Raw genomic sequence first — 6,766 nt, 5'->3', positions numbered from 1 at the left:
AGGCTGGCGGGGCTTTGGGGAGGAGCGGGAGCGCACGGGAGGCTGGCTTAGCTGTTGCAGGATTTGCGGCATCTGGAGGGCGTGAGCTGGCCCCCCTGTTCTGAGAGCCTGCAGGGGGCTGGGTGGCTTTCCCCTGTCCTTCCTGGGGTGTGGCCTCTGGCGGCTCGGGGACTGTTCATTATGAGCCATCTGCTGGGCCTCCTGGCCAGGCAGTGGGAAGCAGTGTGCCAGCAACGCCCTGAATAACCTTGACCCTGATGTGTAAGTTGCAGAGTGTTTGGTTGTTCGGGAAAGGATGCTAATGTGTGCCTGTCAGTTTCCCTGACAGGCAGCCTTTCGGGTCATAAAGTGGCTGCATGTGTTTGGTCACGCGCCTTTCCAGTCCTGCACAAGCACGTTGATATGTGTGCCTTTCACTTTCAGGCTGGTCCAACTGGAAGCCCTGAGGACAGCTGCTCCCGCTGGCTCTGCTGACCTTGTGCCTTGGTGAGTGGCAGCAAGGCTGCCCGACGGCAGGGCGCCGTGTGTGTGTGTGTGTGTGTGTGTGTGTGTGTGTGTGTGTGTGTGTGTGTCTCTCTCTCTCTCTCTCTCTCTCTCTCTCTCTCTCTCTCTCTCTGTCCGTCCAGTTTGGCCCTTGATGCCTTGTTGATTACTTTTTCTTAAAGCGGAATATATTTTAAGCTTTGTTATGGCCAACAGAATATTTATTATAATCTCTTCTCATTTGTCCAAAACCCAGACGATAAAGTTCAGGTGACTTTGTTCTCTTCCTGTGAGGGATGAGCTGAGCTCAGAGGGGCTGAGCTATAAATGCCGCTGGACTGAGGTGCCTACCAGGGCACAGAGGGCATGGGGGTCACCTTACAGGGCTGCCCTGGCTCTGTTAGCAGTCCAGGGCAGACATGGGGCCTGGGGTCAGCTGCACGGTCCCCGTGGGGAGCTGTCCGGCTGAGGCTGTTCAGTCACCGGGTGGGCCCAGGGATGGGCAGCTCCTCCATGCTCCTGGGGGGCAGTGCTCTGTTCTGACTCCTTTTCCACTGTGGAAAACGGGCTTGCTGCCCTGTTCCTGGGGTCCGCTCTCCTCCGAAGCCCTGGGTTTGGCTGACACACAGAGTTGCCCGGCTATTCAGTCACCAGGTGGTGGGCCCAGGGATGGGGCAGCTCCTCCCTGCTCCCATGGCCGGTCCTTGTAGGGTTCCTGCCCACTGCTCCCATGGGTCCCATGCCTGTTCCCAGGCCTGCTGCTGTGGCTGATCAGGCTGCAGGTCTCTTCCAGGTGGGCCTGGATCCCGAGTCCTTCTCCTGCTGTGGTTGCTTTGGACCTGGGAGGTGTCTCTCCTCCAGATGCTGTCAGTGGAGAGCAAATCCCATCCCTGGTGTTCCGAGGCTCCCAGGTGAAACTCGCAGGCCCCGCTCTTGGGAGGCAGGCTAAGCCTCCTGTGTCATCATCACACACAGGGGGTGTCGAAAGCTACCATTTGATAAACACAAACATGAGCAGGTAAACGTGAGCAGGGCTGAAGTGACCAACACCAAGCTCGGGCTTTTGAAGGTGCAGTCACGGCTGACCTCAGACAGCGTCGCTGACCATGTGGGCTGGGTGCTGAATGCTTCCTTCGTTTTCAAATTAAAGTGACTATGTTTAGCGTCTCTTTTTTTGTTTGTTTGTTTGAGATGGAGTCTCATTCTGTCACCCAGGCTGGAGTGCAGTGGCACGATCTCGGCTCACCGCAACCTCTGCCTCCAGGGTTCAAGCGATTCTCCTTCCTCAGCCTCCTGAGTAGCTGGGACTATAGGCACACACCACCATGCCCAGCTAATTTTTATATTTTTAGAGGAGATGGGATTTCACCTTGCTGGTGGGGATGGTCTCGATCTCTTGACCTCATGATCTGTCCCCCCTGGGCCCCCAAAAGTGCTGGGATTACAGGCGTGAGCCACTGCACCCGAGTATTTATTAAGACTACTTATTTGACACAAACTCATCGTTTTTGATGGCAGGGAGGGGACCACTACACACTAGGGTCTGTTGGGGGGAAATAGGGGAGGGACAGTGGGGGGTGGAGAGTTGGGGAGATCGCATGGGGAGAAATGCCAAATATAGGTGATGGGGAGGAAGGCAGCAAATCACACTGCCACGTGTGTACCTATGCAACAATCTTGCATGTTCTTCACATGTACCCCAAAACCTAAAATGCAATAAAAAAAAGAGTACTTATTTGAGTGGTTAGACACAGAGGCCGCCCCCAGCTGACTGGCACTTGGAGCTCGCCTCTCCAACATTCTGAATTCACACGTTTACTTGCTGCTTTTGCTCATTGTTGATTTAATACTTTGCCTGTGGCTTAAACTGTTAAATTTTTGCAAATTGCCATTCTGTGACAAAGAAACTTGACTTATCTTGTATCCCCTGGCTGAGCTCCCACATCCCCATTCTTCCACGTTTCCTTTGGCCATTGTTGGGCTGTACTCCGGGCTGAGAGGTGGGCATGGGCTTCTGCAGTGACCACGGCCCAGCAAGGGCTGGGGGGGCGGGGACTTCGGATCTGTGAAGTGCAGTGTGTGGTGCCCGGGGGAGGTTTTTCTTTTAGGGGAGAAACTGGCCAAGGTGTGCCAGGCATCAGCAGACCTCTCCCAGTAAGAGGACATTTCAAGAAGATAAGGATGGACATCGGCTTGATTTCCGTTGTACCCTTTCTGGGGACAGGGACATCATGGTTCTGTAACAACTGAGGTCTGGGAAAAAAGAATGGGAAGAAGGGCAGGTTGGACACGTCGGGTCTTTGGGGTCTAGTAAGCTGCAGAACAACCTGAATCAGATTTACAACCAAGCTTTCAGCACGAGTAACAACACTCACAAAACCGGGTGACCGTCAGTTATGGTATACCACGTGGCACTTTTGGGAGGCAGGAAAGATTGCAAAACTCAACAAACGAGCCCCCCACCCAGGCTGGTGGCATTAATAATGAAATCTATAGTAAAACATTTGCTTGCGACTTGCACCAGCACCTCTCAAAAGGTGTCCAATATCTAATAAACACCTGAAAAGGCATGTAACCTAGTTGGCTATCAGAGAAAGGAACTTTTAAAACCAGAAATGTTGTATCACTACACAGTCAGTGGATTGGCTAAAACCAACGAGGCAGATGGGACCCGCGCTGCTAAGGAGGTGGGAGGCGGCGTGATGGGGGGCTTGTTCCTTGTGGCAGCTGTGACTTGACCTCTTCCTGTTGGAAAACTCTTGGACCATAACTTCTAAAGTGGAGCAAACCCATGGCTTGTGACCCAGCAGCTCCCCTCTGGGGCGTGAACCCACAGCCAGGCCTGAGAGCGTCGTGGGAGCTGTGTTCATCAGGCCCGTGTGCCCTGAGGAGGTGGACTCTGGGTGGACATGTTGCCGTGTATCTGCCCAGGGAGCAGCATGGGATGAGGTGCGTGGAGACAGCCCCCTCTGCCTGGGCAAGCTTACACCCGTATGCTGGTTGGAAGCAGCGCAGTGGGTCAGCACGTGTGCAAGGCTCATGTGTGTGCAGCTCAGAGGCAGGCAGACCTGGGGGGCGGGGGAGCAGGAGGCAAAGGAGGCCCAGGGGCTGTTTTTTTCTTTCTTTCTTTCTCTCTCCCTTTCTTCCTCTCTCATCCTCCCTCCCCTCCCCCCCTCGCCCACCTCCCTCCCTCCCTCCCTCCCTCCCTCCCTTCCTCCCTTCCTTCCTTCCTTCCTTCCTTCCTCAAGGTCATGCTCTGTTTCCCAGGCTGGACTTCAGTGGCATGATCTCAGCTCACTTCAGCCTTCAACTCTCCTGGGCTCCAGTGGTCCTCCCACCTCAGCCTCCCAGTAGCTGGGACCACAGGCATGTGCCACCACACCCGGTTAATTATTTTTTATTTTTTGTAGAGACGGGGTTTTGCCGTGTTGCCCAGGCTGGTCTTGAACTCCTGGGCTCAAGCGATCCACCTGCCTTGGCCTCTGAAAATGGTGGGATTCATTTCTTGGTCTGGGTGCTGGTCAGAGTGGACCATCTGTGGAATTTCGTCCAGCCGCTCACTGAAGATTTGTGCCCTTCTCTGTATCTGTTACACTTTCCCATAAACCTCACCATGGAAGTGTCACAAGAGCTTACATTTTCAGTTTTGTCTGACTCCCTCTGTGAAAATACGAGCTTCTACAAAGCAGCAGACTTAAAAAGCAACAACACCCAAACCCGAAACCCCAGCAGACCAATACCATGTTAAAGCACCACGTTTGTCACTTCCCCTGCCTGGGTGTTCGCACACCCGCTCTGTCACACGGCTCCCTGTGCTGGAGACCTGGGGACAGAACAGTTTCCATCCACATAGGAGCGTGCCCCCGTAACTGCAGAGCACAGGCACGGCTATCTTGGGAGGAGGGCGCTGGCTCGGGCACCCCGGGGGCGCTTTTGCGTTCTGTGTGCTGGAAGACCTCAATGCTTCAGAGCCTAAATTATATGGGAAAAATGCGTTTGTGTCCCAAAGCTGGAGTGAGATTTCCAAGGTGTGTATGAGGCACTTGGCAAGCTTCACTTGTGCCCTAAAGCACAAGGTACCAGGGCTTGAAGTGAATTTGGTGACATCTAGAGCTGGCAACTTTGTTGGGGCTGGTCACCCCTGGCCCTGAGGACTGCGGGGAAGGAAGGGCTGTCCTGAGTGCAATACCAGCCGTGTTCACACACGGCCACCTGCCAGCCTGACCTGTGCGTCCAGCCCCACCCCTCTCCATCACAGAGGAGGTGTCCCAGCAGGGAGCGTGCAGGCTGGGAGGTTATGGAGCCCGCTGTGTATGACTCGCTGCATGATTCATAACGCAGCATTTGCTTTCCTGGGCCTTGGTGACTGGTCTGTGAAATGGGCAGGAGCCCAGCTCTTGGGTAGACAGAAGGTAAGGGTGTGGGGTTGGGGGAGTGGGGCAGGTGCCCGTGGGGCAGCACCAGGAGGACGAGAGGGGACCTATGGCCTCCAGCTTCGGGTTCAGGACTGTGGAGCGTCCGCAGCTCTTAAAGCCATTGGGTTCTTTAGGAAAAGGCTAATTGCAGAGGACACTGGCTGGCGAGGGCGAGATCAAAGCCTGTGCCGTGTCAGCATGGTGCCCTGCCAGCTCCAGGCTGCAGAAGTCCTTCGTTTCCTTCCCTCCCTGTGTTGTTTACATTTTTTGGATGAGGATTCAGGCTTAGGCTCAGCTCACACGGTCCCGATGCCCCTGCTGTGCTCCGAGGTTGGCCTGAGTCTTCTGCTCCCAGGTCCTCCAGTGCGTCCATCACAGCCAGCCCTGCCCTGGAGAGAGGGGCCAGTGGGAAGGACCCGAGAGCAGCCGGGCCTCAGCTCAGTGGGACTTCGTTCTTTCGTTTTAGTTTTTATTTGCTGTTTTTTCTTTGTATGACAAACGTTGCCTGATAAGGAACTTCTTCCAACTTCAGGAAAGGCTCCTCCCAGGCCTGGGTGCTTCGAGGGCCCCACTGGCCGATCCTCTGACATCGCTTGGGGTGGCTTCCTCAGAAGCCACAGGCCCCTTTGTCCGCATCCCCATCATTGCGGGCGTGGACCACTCACTTTCCAGACACGTTTTAAGAGGATTTTAAAGTGTACTTGAGTCTTTCTTGGGTAACGAAAGGGATCGGGACAGTGCCTTCCCGTCGTATTCGTCCCAGGTCTTGTCCCTCCTCGCTCTGCCCTCCTTGCGACAGAGCCTGGCTCCCAGGCCTGCAGGCTGGCTTTAGATCTCCGAGGAGCCACTGGATGGGGCTTTGTTCTCAGCTTCAGGGGGAGCCGTGAGGGAGCCCTGGGCTCCCATCCTGAGCATTATTCACCTTCCTGCAGGGTCTACCTGAATGCTAACCCCGGGGTGGGGGCGGGGAGGGGGGCCCAGGGCTTATCGTGGAGACGGTGGGGTTGAGGAGTAAGCCCCCAGGTCCGTGCTTCGTACCCCCAGGGCACCCTGGGCTGGGAGTGTAGGAGACTCAGGACACGTCCCGGAGAAGTGAGGCCGGTGTGTGGTGTGAACACCCAGAGCGTGACCTGTGGCTGGGATCCCCCAGTTCATGCATTCTCGAGCGAGGGGAGCCTGCAGGGTGTGACTCACACCCACCTCTGGGACATGGAGAACAGAGGCGGATGGAGACGGCCCCCCTCTGCATTCCTGGGCTCTTTCTGGGGAATGCCTGTTTGGCCCTGATGGCAGCTGAGGGTTTGTGCCAGGCTGGTCCTGCGCCCATGAGAGGGTGCTAGGCTGCAGAGATTGGTGGCCGATGCCCTAAGGAAGTGGAGTGGAGCACAGGTGTCTCCCAGCAGCTGTGGCCGCTCGTACTGCCAGCAGTGGTCTCGGGTCCTAACACTGTGAGGTGAAGGACGGGTGGAGGGGAGGGCCGGCCTTCCCCCTGGAAGCAAGAGGAAGCCAGCGTGCCGTATGCCCATGGGGACTGCAGGTGGTGGAATTATCTTTGGCTCTGATGTGTGATGTATACGAGGGGAGAGCAAAGGGTTCAGACTTTGATCTGCTGAGCTGTGTCTTGTGAAGTCAGATATCCTGCAAGGGAAGCTTTTTTCTTAGGAGAAACAAATCTCATCAGTGTTCAAGACAAGACTGTGCTATTCCAACCACCACAGAGACAGAGGGTTGGAGGTTAATGTGCATGCAAGTTTTCCATTTGATGTTTACATCTTCATTACAAAAGTAATACATGCTTATGAAAATTAAACACAGAGCCAAATCTAATAAATAATTAAAATTGCATTCTTTACTCCATCCCAAATCTC

At 55.0% G+C, this 6,766-nt stretch overlaps 1 protein-coding gene across 1 annotated transcript in view; it reads left to right on the top strand.

The window, feature by feature from the left end:
• The window catches only part of AGPAT3 (1-acylglycerol-3-phosphate O-acyltransferase 3), a 110,107-nt gene that overhangs the window by 33,475 nt on the left and 69,866 nt on the right, over positions 1 to 6,766 (top strand). The window contains exon 2 of the mRNA XM_032276741.1: positions 424 to 486. The gene's annotated coding sequence lies outside the window, so the exon portion shown is untranslated. The remainder of the gene's footprint in view (positions 1 to 423; positions 487 to 6,766) is intronic.

This window comes from Sapajus apella, unplaced genomic scaffold (genome assembly GCF_009761245.1).
Source record: "Sapajus apella isolate SASKATOON/1434 unplaced genomic scaffold, GSC_monkey_1.0 scaffold8, whole genome shotgun sequence".
Taxonomy (NCBI): domain Eukaryota; kingdom Metazoa; phylum Chordata; class Mammalia; order Primates; family Cebidae; genus Sapajus; species Sapajus apella.
This window is presented reverse-complemented; position numbering and strand designations above follow the sequence as displayed.